The sequence below is a fragment of the Podarcis filfolensis genome, assembly GCF_964270895.1.
Source record: "Podarcis filfolensis genome assembly, chromosome: 1".
Taxonomy (NCBI): domain Eukaryota; kingdom Metazoa; phylum Chordata; class Lepidosauria; order Squamata; family Lacertidae; genus Podarcis; species Podarcis filfolensis.
The window spans coordinates 18,703,517-18,717,501 of NC_139604.1; the positions used below are offsets into that span (position 1 = coordinate 18,703,517).

Here is a 13,985-nt window from a genome sequence, read left to right on the forward strand (position 1 = left end):
CCCTTTAAAATTTATGGGGGTCCTAAGCTATAGCTTGTTTAGCTTATACGTTAATCCAGCACTGAATACACGCATGCTATCTGGCTTTAAGAGCAGTTTATGCTCCTTGTCTTCCATGGAACGAAATGTGCCAAGAGTTAAGCAAAAACTTCTACAATGTATGATTACAATCAAGTTGTTACATTGAATACAACCACCGCTAGAACCACAGCTAGCCTATCTCTGAACCTCTTCCTATGAATCTAAGATATTATTAGAATTTCTAACCACTTTGTCACTGAGCTAGAGAGAAACAGTAAATACAGTTAATCACATGCGTGTGCAACCTCAGACCACATAAAGCATTTCTGTTTCCTTTCTTTCCTCTCTAGATCCATCCTGTTCCTTTCTTATTTTGTTCTATTTCCTCTCCAGCGATGGTGTTGAGTGAGATGCTTTGGCAAGCCATAAAAACCGGCCACGTTTTTCCAAAATCTGTATCACTACTGGTTTCGAATACAGTAGTACCTCTGGTTAAGAACTTAATTCATTCCGGAGGTCCGTTCTTAACCTGAAACTGTTCTTAACCTGAGGTACCACTTTAGCTAATGGGGTCTCCCACTGCCGCTGCGTCGCCAGTGCGCGATTTATGTTCTCATCCTGAGGTAAATTTTTTAACCCGAGGTACTGTTTCCGGGTTAGCGAAATCTGTGACCTGAAGCATTTGTAACCCGAAGCGTTTGTAACCTGAGTTACCACTGTATATGGCATTAAGCACTGCTTCAAACTTATTTTAATGTGTGCCTGTAATATTAGATTTTTCAGGCAGCCTTTTCCACATTCAGAATACCCCTGAGAAAGTAGGACTACTAAATAGATGCTGGATAAATATCCTCCCTGGAAGGTTGCTCTTTGTGTAACGACAAAGAAGAAGCTCTATGTAGTTATATATTACAAAAAGGCCTAGTTCATATATATCAATCAAACCAAGATATACACAAACTTCTGTCTTCTCTTCTCTTCTCCCATGTCACAATAACCCTAGGAATTATTTGGTTAACCATAGTTTCTCATTAGAACCAAACCATGAAACCATACCCTTCAACATTTCTCCAATGAAAATAGGGGCATCCCATTCCATAATGATAATTTTACTATTTATACCCCACACCTCTTAGTGGGTTGCCCCAGTCACTCTGGGCAGCTTCCAACATATATAAAAACATAATAAAACATTAAACAGTAAAAAAAAAACTTCCCTATACATACAGGGATACTTTCAGACAGCTCCGGGGTCAGATAACTCCATACCCTCCAACATTTCTTCAATGAAAATAGGGACATTCTAAGGAAAAGTGGGACATTCCAGGATCAGATCAGAAACTGGGACAACTTCTCTAAATCAGGGACGTCCTTGGAAAATAGGGACACTTGGAGGGTCTGTGAAACTGTGGTATTACCAGGTTAAGAGTCAGGATCTTCAACCATGGCTTCAAATTTATTTAATATCTTTGTGCGATCCAAACCTGGTAATGATAATTTCCCATTTTGGAAGCAACAGAAAGCAATGGTTAGCTGAAATGGGTTAATTTCATTGTGTTGAGAAGGGACGAGGGAAATGGCTGCGTCCAGAAGACACAAGAATCATTCGTGTCTTGGTTTCTTAAGCCAAGATTTGTTCATCCGAACTGGGCTGATATTGAGTGCAATCCCATCAAAATTACTCAGTAAAGATTAAAGGTGGTTGGATGAACAGATTGTACAATCTACTTTCCATTGGTTGCAACTTCTTCGGGTTTGCGAAATCCCATGGTACGTTTTAGTAATCGCACGTTTTTTCAAATGTTCAGATTATCCACAAACCTGTAATGGTTGATTAATTACCATATTGACGCCTTTGTTAATCTATACCACCTGCAGACAACTATAAGAATGCAAAGGTGATATGAACAAGGTTTTTTTTTCAATGGTACCTGAATTACAGAAGGGCGTAGCCTCTCTACCTTTCATGACATCACCCTAAGCTAGTATTTTGTGTGTTGTGATTTTGCTAAGATTGAGAGAAGTTGGGGTGGTGCCCCTATATTTGATTCCTTAATTCAAGCACTGTTTTTTGAAGATTTGTAAGATTAGGGTGGCCATAAACCCTATTTTACAGAGGGCAGTCTTCTATTTAAAGGACTGTCCGGTTTAAACAGGCCACCTATTCAGTCTTCTCCCATACAGAGAGACATGTTGAACTTCCATTTCAGTTATAGTTATTGTATCCAAGTGATCTCTTTGTGTTCTTTTTCGGAGATGTGCTTCCTTTTTCCCTTTTCCTTTTGGGAAATGTGTTAAGTGGCCATGTTACCTGTGGCAATTTATTATTTCTCACATTTATATCCTTCTCTTCCTCCGAGGAGCTGTCCGGGTAGCACCCATGGGGATTGTCCCATATTTCCTCTGAAACCTTGAAAAGTGGTTTTAGACTGAGAGAGAGAGCAATTGACAAAAGATCACCCAGTGAACTTCATGTCTGAGTTGACATTCAAACCCAGATTCCCCTGGTCCAATCACTGTCATTAGCTCTTTAATTAGCTCTTTAATTAAACCGTTTCTGAAATAGGTTGTGGATGCGTGACCTTTTTTCTTCTTCTTTTAACAGCAGGAAGAATAATGATTTTTGTAAAAAAAGGTCTAAGGAATAGGCAGGAAATAGGAAAGCCTCCACAAACTGTGAAACGCAGAAATTAAAACATTACGAAAGTCATCCTATTGGATCAAGGGAGGAACTGAGTGAAGAATATAAAGCATTTCTCTGAATAAAGATAGCTGTAATTTAAAAAGAGGACCTGCGGTGAGGTTTTCAGTCTGGTTTCCCCTGGCTTTGCAGTGTGCATGTTAGAGACACATGCAAACAAACTGAACATTGGTTCAAGTCATCAGTCTTGCACCCCTATATTTTTAAGTGAATTGCCTGCCTTATGTATATAAAAAAATCATATAGCCGTCTGTTAACATTAATTTTTAAGTGTGTGTGGTTGTTGTTTTTTAAGTTGCAAAACTACTCCAGGTATTTGAGGCCAGAGACAAGTGTATTTATGATGCCATGGGCATCTGTCAATCAGTGTTACCCATGTGAGGTTCTGCAGAATAATTGTGGGGTTTTTTGTCTTACATCTCAAGCAAGGAGAGAAAAGGGCACATTTTGAACATGCCAGAGATGTTTTGAAACTGACTCCAACCCTCTACAAATGAAACATCCCTGTCTTTTAAGATCTTGTCTCCTTTCTCTTCCTCTGAGGCCTGGCCACAACTGGAAAAGCAATATTGGGTGAGGTTTGCTTCTCTTTCCCTGTGGACCGTTTGATGGATTGGCTTGGCTTTGATGCTCAAGTACAAGGTTGAGTTTTAGCATGGCATGTATCATCAGGTAAAATCTCCCTGTCATTCTCCCATGGACGCTTGTTATAAACACTTGCCCTTTCCCAAGATAGAGAAAGATAAATGATTAATTTCCAGCTAACGCCTCTCCTTTAGTCATATACAAAATCTGTTGATCTATGGAGGGGCGTGCGCAAGATATATCTCTATACCGATTGCGTTCTTTCAGACATTGTGTAAAGGTGAAACTTGCCCTGCACCTGCAGAGCTGCACTTGGCCTGTTTCATTTAGAGTCGGAAAGATAAGGCCAAGAATCTGCTGACACACTGAGCTTCTCCCGGAGTCGCATTACAGCACGTTGACAGACACGGATGTAGCGAGATGGACTCAGTTATATGAGGAGTAAAATATCTGTATAGCACATTCTTTACCTTTGGCAGGGAACTGGTGTGCGTGCCTGTGGCAGGGGACCTGACTCTGGGAATAGCTGGTGCTTCTAAACCGATTCTGGAATTTCAGAAGCTGTAAGAAGACCCTGGTTTTAGGCCCTATTGGCCATTACGTCCTTGGCTGAAGAAACAAGTTATTACCAACGATCACAAGCAAAGGATGTTGCACAGCAAGATGGAAAAGTTTGAAAAAGCACCTTCTTGGTGGATTGGTTTTTCTTTCATATTTTTGCTTCCTCGGGACAAATCATCCAAGTTAACAGAATCAGTTCAGGCCGCTGAAAGACCAAACTGATGCAAATATGGCTATTATCTTTGTTTGCTTAAGAAAGCTCTGTTGGGGGAACACACACATCTGTGGGTGTGAGCCTGCCTGCCTGAGAATAGCAGCTACCGTATTTTTCGCTCTATAAGACGCACCAGACCACAAGACGCACCTAGTTTTTGGAGGAGGAAAACAAGAAAAAAAATATATTCTGGATCTCAGAAGCCAGAACAGCAAGAGGGATCGCAGCGCAGTGAAAGCAGCAATCCCTCTTGCTGTTCTGGCTTCTGGGATAGCTGCGCAGCCTGCATTCGCTCCATAAGATGCACACACATTTCCCCTTACTTTTTAGGAGGGAAAAAGTGAGTCTTATAGAGCAAAAAATACGGTAAGTTGGAGCACCGTGGGTGAACCCCATAGTGGCTCATTGCTGCAGTCATATAGGCCAGTGTGGGGCCAGCATTCTGTAGCTGATGTCAAAGAGCAGACCAAGGAACAAAAGAAAAGATATCTGAGGATGACCTGTTTCTTCATCCTGATTAATTTGCAGGGAGATTAGATAAATAACAATCATTCATTCTTTGTGAGGGGACGGGACACATCTGATGTTAAGCCAAAGCTAGTGTCACAGTACATTCTCCAGTACATTTCCCCATCACTTTCCTTCCTGCAAGAAGTCCAGTCCTTCAAAGTAATGGGTTTGCTGAGTTCCTCACCAGCTATAATTGTGTGGCCTGAATTTGCTGGTATGCGATTGGATCCCTCCAAGAAATAGAGACAGTCCGGATAAGGCCTGAGAGACAAGGCCAATGTGATCTAGGGAATGTTTGTACAGTGGTACCTTTGGAGAAATTGATTGGCAGCTTCGCTTGCCCACGGAGCCCACACGCTTCCGCCTGCGTGTCTCTACTGCTCCGGGCCCCCAGCTGCCGTTAGCAGAGTTAAGTACACAGCGGTAGAAGCAGCCTTGTGTGCAATAAATCAGTCAGACGCTCAGTGTCTTCTTTATCTTACAAAGAGCTTTAATCTCGTACAAATCAACAGATCATAAATCCCGGCGACACGCAACTCATTTTCCCGGTACGTTCCAAACCGGAGCTGAGCTCACACTGTGTGTGTCTCTCTCTCTCTCAGAGATACAGAACACTCCCAGTGTTCTAAACACGCCTCCAAGAATGTGAGACGTCACTCAGAACTTCTTAACCCTGTAAGTTCTGACTCTCTCCATAGTACCTCAGGTTACATACGCTTCAGGTTACATATGCTTCAGGTTACAGACTCCGCTGACCCAGAAATAGTGCTTCAGGTTAAGAACTTTGCTTCAGGATGAGAACAGAAATCGTGCAGCAGCGGTGCAGCGGCAGTGGAGGCCCCATTAGCTAAAATGGTGCTTCAGGTTAAGAACAGTTTCAGGTTAAGAACGGACCTCCGGAACGAATTAAGTACTTAACCCGAGGTTCCACTGTACTACTCTTCACCCAACCAGATGAATGGGCTGGAAGCTTGGTAGGACTTAAGAAATCCTTGAGGTAACAAGGGCGACCAGAATTGTTCTGAAGAAGAAGAAGAAGAGGAGGAGTTTGGATTTGATATCCCAATTTATCACTACCCGAAGGAGCCTCAAAGCGGCTAACATTCTTCTTTCCCTTCCTCCCCCACAACAAAGACTCTGTGAGGTGAGAGGGGCTGAGAGACTTCAGAGAAGTGTGACTGGCCCAAGGTCACCCAGCAGCTGCATGTGGAGGAGCAGGGAAGCGAACCTGGTTCACCAGATTACGAGTCTACCGCTCTTAACCACTACACCACACTGGCTCTCTACACACACTGGTTCTGCTGCTATCCAGGCTACAAACAGCCTTGTTTTCCTTTTCCTCTGTTGCTGTTTGTTCAGGAACTAGCATTCAGGGGGCAGTTTGCCGGAGGCGAAGGTAGACAGGAGCAAGCGAATCTTTAAATTCAGTCACGGGAATCAATCTTTGAAAAGCCTGTCTCCTGCTGGGCTCCTCCTGAGTCAGCTCCACTTAGCAGCACATGGAAGTACCCTGAAAGCTTCCTTTCTGAAAGGAAAAGTGGCCTAATGACTTCTAAGGACGTGATGGGCAAATGCAGTTATAGAAATCGAACACCTGGAGCTCCTCTGCTTAGTAAATTTCCTTTGGACAGCTTGTCAGGTATTAATTTATATAGTACAGCTGACAGCTCACTCAAACCGTTAATACTTATCAAGGATTCCCACATGCTAATATTCAAATATTAAAAGTCAATCTTTTCTTCTTCTTCTTTTTAAAAATGCACGGATCGGCTTAAGTTTGGGATTATATATATATATATATATATATATATATATATATATATATAAAATTTTTGTTAAATACTTATTTTCCATCCTTGAGAGAAGACTTCGCTTCTTCTCTTTCCATGCTTCATTTTACATATCAAAAATCCCTGCATATTTTACAAAAACTATACCAATCTGTATTCCATTATTGCATCCATCAACTTCTTTACTGTTGAATTTATCTTAATGTTTCCAGCATTTTTCAGCTGTGCCCAGTAATTTCCCATATATTCAATAAACGTTTTCCAATCTTCTTTAAAAGCATGTTCTTCCTGCTCTCTTATTCTATATGTTAAGTCTGCAAGTTGTGCATATTCTGTCAACTTAACTTGCCATTCTTCTTTGGTTGGGACCTCACTCTTTTTCCATTTTGGGGCTAACAAAACACGGGCCGCAGTAGTACCATACATAAATAAACATTTTTGACACCTGGGAATTTCAGTTTGAATTATCCCCAACAAAAGGACTCTGGGTTTTTTGGGAAAGTACTTTTAAACATTTTTTTCCAATTCATTATGGATAATTTCCTAATACTCTTTTACCCTTTTACAAGTCCACCGCATATAAAAGAACGTTCCCTCTGTTCTTTATCTTTTTAATTCAGTTGCATATTGCCCCCTTCTAGTTACGCTTCAGATGCTTCCTTTCAGACACAAGCACACACTTTCTTCCTAATTACTTTCTAGCACTAAACGGGTGGCTGAAATTAGTCTAATTGAACACCCGGAGCTGTCTCTTGGTTAAAGCGCTCTCAGCCAGGTTGTCCATAATGTGGAGAAACAGTACTGGGCCAGGAAAGCCCAACATGGGAGGTGTGGGTAGAAAGGAAGGTGATACCCACAGTCCTAAAACTGCTTTGTTACAGGGAGCTTTTTCAGATACAGGCAGGATTTTCTGGGATAATGCTGCATTATCAGTCCTGGAATCAGACCCAACGTTGAGGGTACATGAAACAGCAGGATCTCTTGTGCTGACCCACTAGCAAAACTTCACAGGTAAAGGGATCATAACAAGAAAGGGAAGCCCTGGTCTTGCAAAGCCAAGGGTTGCACATCTGACTAGGACATAGTATCATAGTATTGTAGAGTTGAAAGGGAAGGCAAGGCTAGCCCAAGAATCTTTCTCGCAGTGTGGGGCTCAAACCTATGAACCTGAGATTAAGAGTCTCATGCTCCAGCGACTGAGGTGACATTGGGCTTCAGTTCCCAGTGGTGCTGCTGAATTCTGTGGCCCATGTGACATTGGCTGTAACTTGAGTCCTGTTTGGGGAGAAGGGGAAGCAACACACACACACACACACACACAGGGGCTATCCTTGCCCTGACAGTGGTTACTGCAATGCGCAGGCCTTCTTTCCTGCTTGTCATTTTTGAGCACTTTTGCCAGTGTCTTAAAAAAATAAATGATTCTGAACTCCTTGAACCTGTGAGGATTTAGCTGTTCTGTTCCCTTTCTTGGGTCAATGTCTGCAAAGGCACGACTCCCTGATTAGGCAACCATTTGGAAGGTTCCTGATGTCTGCTAGTTTTGTGTCGGGGGGTGTTTGGAGTGGGACTCCTGTCATGGTTTTTTTATTGGGTGGAGATGAAACTGGAATTAAAGCTTCCCCCGTCTGCCGATAAACAGAGAACTGGAAAAATGTAAGTTTTGAGTTGCTTATATATCAAATGTTCCCTTTCCTGTGTGCTTCCTACTCTCGGGCCGCAAATGGAAACGGAAGTACTAAAATGCCTCGGGTGGGGAAGGCGAATGCCCCCTCTCTGCTGCGTTATTTATAGCTTGATGATGATTATAACATATAAAGTATCTACGGTCTTACCAGAAAACCCGTTTTAATGAGGTTCCCATCCTGGATTTCTGGCCAAAGAAATCTGGAATAGTTTCTTAAACAACATGGCCTCTACTTATATCTGAACAGGATCAGACTACTGAATTACTCTTAATTGCTACCTGCTCCCCTCCCTCCATTCCCAACCTTCGTCTTCGTTTTCTGCGCATTTGAGAGGAAACATCTTTGCATTTCCTTAGCTCTCGAGCTTTTGCCCATCAACAAAACAACTGTGTACGTCGGTTTCCTTTTCCGTTCCCAGACCCCGGTGTCATTAGATGACTAATATTTTCCGTAAAGTTAAAGGAAAAATGAAGCAGGGACAATTCGGTTGTAGGGTTTACATCTGTTTGGTAGGGACCAGCTTCTAATTGTGAGGGGAGCATGAAGATTTACCTTCTTCCAAATGCTGTTCTCCAGCCTTCAAATGGACACTGTTTTACAGTAGGGTTGACATATTTCAAACAGTGAAAATCTGAAAGTTGTTTTTTGGGGGGGGGCAGGAAGTTCGGCAAAAACGACACTGCCGACATGGGCTCCAGCTTCCGACAGCACCCCGTCTTATGGATAGAATCTGATCTGATAAAATATCCTATTTCTGTCAAGCTCTTCAGATTGCTTTGCACTTGGAGTTAATTAGGTTGAGGGATAGTGAATTGCTCAGAGAAGAAGAAGAAGAAGAAGAAGAAGAAGAAGGAGAAGGAGAAGGAGAAGGAGAAGGAGAAGGAGAAGGAGAAGGAGAAGAAGAAGAAGAGGAGGAGGAGGAGGAGGAGGAGTTTGGATTTGATATCCCACTTTATCACTACCCGAAGGAGTCTCAAAGCGGCTAACATTCTCCTTTCCCTTCCTCCCCCACAACAAACACTCTGTGAGGTGAGAGACTTCAGAGAAGTGTGACTGGCCCAAGGTCACCCAGCAGCTGCATGTGGAGGAGCGGGGAAGTGAACCCGGTTCACCAGATTACGAGTCTACCGCTCTTAACCACTATACCACACCAGCACAAGAAGAGACCCTGCAGGGACATCACATAGGGGCAAACCAGAGGCCATGTGGGACATGGGGATAACTTCCCTCGCCATGGCTGCTCCCCAGCATACTGCCTCTGATCCTGGAGGCAGCATATAGCATATAGCCATCATGCTCAGGGCCGGCCCAAGAAATTTTGGCACCTGAGACAAACCACAAATGATGCTTCCCATCACCGCCAGGGATGAAGGGATGTGTGAAGATCTACATCAGGACCAAGCCGGACCAAGATCTACAATGGGAACAAGAGTGGGAGGAAACCAGCGGTGCCTCCTGTTCACCAAGGGGTCAACTGTAGAGGTGGCATTGAAGGGGGCGGCTGCCAAGGAGGCACCGCAGCAGCGGGTGGTGCAGATCAGCTGCCCCTATGGATCCCAAAGCTCAAGGTGGTTGCCTCACTTTGTCTCACAGGTGGGCCGGCCCTGCTAGTCAACCTTGATAGCCTCTATGAATTTGACCCATCTCCTATGACAGCAATCTGAGTTAGAGCACGAAACCACATCTTCTGCTACTGAATTCCATTCTTGCGCTTCATTTTGTGGCTGTTAGAGAGGTCAGCTTGAAGATGTGATGGCAAAGGTTTCTAATGAAACATTTCAAAGCTTAGCCACCGTTGCTCTGGAATCACAAACCATAATGACGCGCCAATATATATGACAAAGCAGAGTTCCTTTCATGTATTGTAGAAAGCATTTCTTCAGCACATCACATAAGGGCAACTAACAGCCATGACACATTCTTAATTTCAACTTATGTTTCCGTGTGGGTGCTCTAGGTATAATTAGTGGCCATTGCCAGCTCCTGAGGGACCGGAGTTTGACAGCTATGTGTCCATTTGAAGATACAGGTAGTCGTCTTCTTCTGTGGATTTCCCACACACAATCACAGCTTTACGTGGATCACCAAAAAATAATAGGCAGACAGCAGGGATGGCCAGCAATCCCATCGGGCATTGGGAGAGTGTTTGGGTGTGGTTGGAAAGTGGCGTGTGAGTTAAGAGCAGAGAGTTTTGGAAGCAGTTGGAGAGAGATCAGAGGAGGCCAGAGAAAGTTGTGGAGGAGGTTGGAGTGTCATCAGAGGAGGTTGGATGGATTTGTGCCTTTTTCGCGGTCTTCTATGGGTTGTTGTGAAGGCGGTGAATGTCCTGTGTGAGTGTCTGGAGGTGGATGGAGGGCGGCTAACAGATTGAGGTTGAATCCTGACAAGACAGAAGTACTGTTTTGGGGAAATATTGGCCGGGCAGGTCAGGGGACTCCCTGGTCCTAAATGAGGTAACTGTGCCCCTAAAGGACCAGGTGCACAGCCTGGGAGTCATTTTGGACTCACAGCTGTCCATGGAGGCACAGGTCAATTCTGTGTCCAGGGCAGCTGCCTACCAGCTCCATCTGGCACGCAGGCTGAGACCCTACCTGCCCACAGACTGTCTCCCCAGAGTAGTGCATGCTCTGGTTATCTCCCGCTTGGACTCCTGCAATGCGCTCTACGTGGGGCTAACTTTGAAGGCGACCTGGAAACTACAACTAATGCAGAATGCAGCAGCTAGACTGATGACTGGGAGTGGGCGCCGATACCATATAACACCATTCCTGAAAGACCTACATTGGTTCCCAGGACGTTTCCGAGCACAATTCAAAGTGTTGGTGCTGACCTTTAAAGCCCTAAACGACCTTGGCCCAGTATACCTGAAGGAGTGTCTCCACCCCCAGATGGGTGAGGTATGTATGTATGTATAAACAAACAAACAAACAAACAAACAAATAATGCTGTTGTTGTTATTATTGTGGTTTTACACGATTTGGCTTATACACGTGATGTCCAGGAATGTAACTCCCACCTAAGTGGTCAGAACCGAAGGAAGTTCTGGAGCATTTCCATCTCTCCATGTTACTTAGAGGGTTTTCCCTGGCTATAATTGGCTTCTCGCCCAGCCCCCTCCAATATAAGCTGTCCATTAGACCCAATCCTGAATGGTCTGCTGGCAACCTGGTGCAAATAAGGAGCAGTTTGTACAGAAAATAGAATCAGGTGGCAAAGCCCAGACAAGACCACTTTCCTGGACATGGCCTCTCCAGACTGTAGGTTGGGAACTGTATATTTTGAATGCTTCCCCATAAAATAATAATGATAGTGTTGTACGTAGAATTATAGCAACGCAGGGTGAAAGCCAGGACAAATGTCTAAATTAGGCTTAGAGTATAAGCACACCCCCACGTAAGTATGCTCATTCCACTGATTCATGATACTGAGTTCTCTTACGTTTTTAAGCAAGGGAGAGAGGGGGGAACTTGACATTTTCAAGTACTTTCGCTTCCCAAAAGTCTTATATTTGGTTCCCCTTATTATGACCTGCATAGCTACAAATGCCATTAATAGCAACAATATTAATCAGCACTGCTTCTGTGCCTGTTGCAGCAAGCTACAGAGAATAGCTCAGTTCAGATGTAGAATTCTAGTCTTCCTCATCATGGGCTTTGTGCTCCTCCTTCCTCTTCTTCCTCCTCTGACTCACAGGCTCCTTGCCCCAACTTTTCTTAGATTGCGATAACCAGACGTTCAAATTCTAGTATCCGAATTAGCGCTAACTTGCAAGCTTGGAATTTAGTCTCAACATTAGTTGTTCAGTGTGGATATTGCATAGCAGACTACTGCACTAGGATTTTTAAGAGTCAAGACCCACTTTTATCGTTAGATTATGTCAACATGTTATACCTCTGAAGACGGTTCAGGAACATCAGCTGGTGCAGAATTCGGCAGCCAGGGTGCTCACCAGTGGGGAAGATGTTTTGCGCATATTACACCAATCCTGGCCCAACTGCACTGGCCCAATGGTAGCTTCGAGAACAGTATCCAACCATCTCATCCTCTGTCGTCCCCTTCTCCTTGTGCCCTCCATCTTTCCCAACATCAGGGTCTTTTCCAGGGAGTCTTCTCTTCTCATGAGGTGGCCAAAGTATTGGAGCCTCAGGATTCTGGGCCCAATTCCAAGTGCTGGTTTTGACCTATAAAGCCTTAAATGGCTGAGGACCGCAATACCTCAAGGGCCGTCTCTCCCCATATGAACTGAACTGGACCCTGCAATTTTCGTCTGAGGCCCTTTTTCATACATCTCTTGAAGCGCCAGACAAAAACCTTCCTCTTTTTCCAAGCCTTTGGCTAAGTAAACTATCTACGGCCTTCTAAATCGTTTTTTTTTGGGGGGGGGGTTGTTTTGTTTGTTAAAGTGTTCTATGTTTTTGTGTTTTTACACCATAAACCACCCTGTGATCCTTGGGTGAAAGCTGGTATATACATTTAATAAATAAATAACCCAAGCACGCATTTGAGGATCCATTTCTTAATCTTTTGCCATATATTTATATGGTGGTTTTGCTCCTGTTACAACCAAGGTTAGATCAGTATCTAACCGGTCAAAGACCAGTAGGCTACAGTAAGAGCAAACTGGAAATGGAGAAGGAAATCTACGTGTGAAAGAGTAGGAGCCCACAAACCCATATTCCTGATTGTCTGCATTGACACATTGATTGTACAATATGTTACCCAAAGGTAGTACATTTAAATTCACCAGACATAAATGTGTTTATGTCTGATGTGTTTCTCCTTGTTCTCAAGCCTTAACACAGAAGAAGTATATGCTGAGATTTTGTTTTATCATGAGCTACCTTTGATAAGTTGTTTTGTTTTTGTTCCATCGAGCTTTTGATTTTTCTGCTGCTTAGATTTTCTTTTGGATCCTCTTCAGGTTTTCTGTGCTGCTTATTAGTTGTGACGCTGCTTTGATCCCCACCACACGGTGGTACTCATAGGATTGTTGTTTTGCTGTTTGCTGATTGTTTTAACCAACGTTCTCCTTCCAGGATATCTGCTAGCAAAGAGAGGCAGCGAACAAATATTATTATAGATAACAAAATATATCAAACGCATCACCTCCAGCATATCCCACTAAAATAATTCCATGTCTTTAGCTTCCAAATCCTGTTTGAAAAAAAGGATGCAGACCACATGTTTTGTCACAGGATGGTACAAGTGGCAAGTGGATCCAAATTGAGTTTTCTGCCACAATAGGTGACTTTGACAATGCTGGCCATTCGGGTTGGTGTCTTCAACAATCTTATCTTGATTTGTTGCTAAATTGGCCAGATATAAAAGAAAGAGGGCTGTTGATTGGGAGAAAGGAATGTTTTCATCCTGCTACAGTTAAATCGACGGACCACTTTGCAGGTGGTCGCCTTATATCGGAGATGGAGGAACTGTGGACCTCTAGATGTTGTTTGACTCCCATCAGTGTGGCCATTGGTGTGGGTTAACAGACGTAGTCAGGCAGCAAGGGGTTCAAATTCACCCTGCCTGCCATATTTATTTCTTATTGGGTGGTGATGGGATCTGGCATACCATGTTCATGGGGTAATATCACCAACTAAGCTGTCTGTCTCCATTGGTCTGATATGAAGTACAGCAACTTACCCTGAACATAGAATTCTATGAAATGTGGATAGCACTGATGATGATTATAGTTTTATTATTTATACCCCGCCCATCTGGCTGGGTTTCCCCAGCCACTCTGGGCAGCTCCCAACAAAATATTACAAAACATGATAAAACATGAAATATTAAAAACTTCCCTAAACAGGGCTGCCTTCAGATGTCTTCTAAAAGTCAGTTGTTTATTTCCTTTACATCTGATGGCAGGGTGTTCCACAGGGCGGGTGCCACTACCGAGAAAGCCCTCTGCCTGG

At 43.5% G+C, this 13,985-nt stretch overlaps 1 protein-coding gene across 4 annotated transcripts in view; it reads left to right on the forward strand.

Annotated features, from left to right (window-relative positions):
• CALCRL (calcitonin receptor like receptor) overlaps nucleotides 1-13,985 on the forward strand; it is a 93,514-nt gene that overhangs the window by 15,912 nt on the left and 63,617 nt on the right. The window lies entirely within an intron of this gene.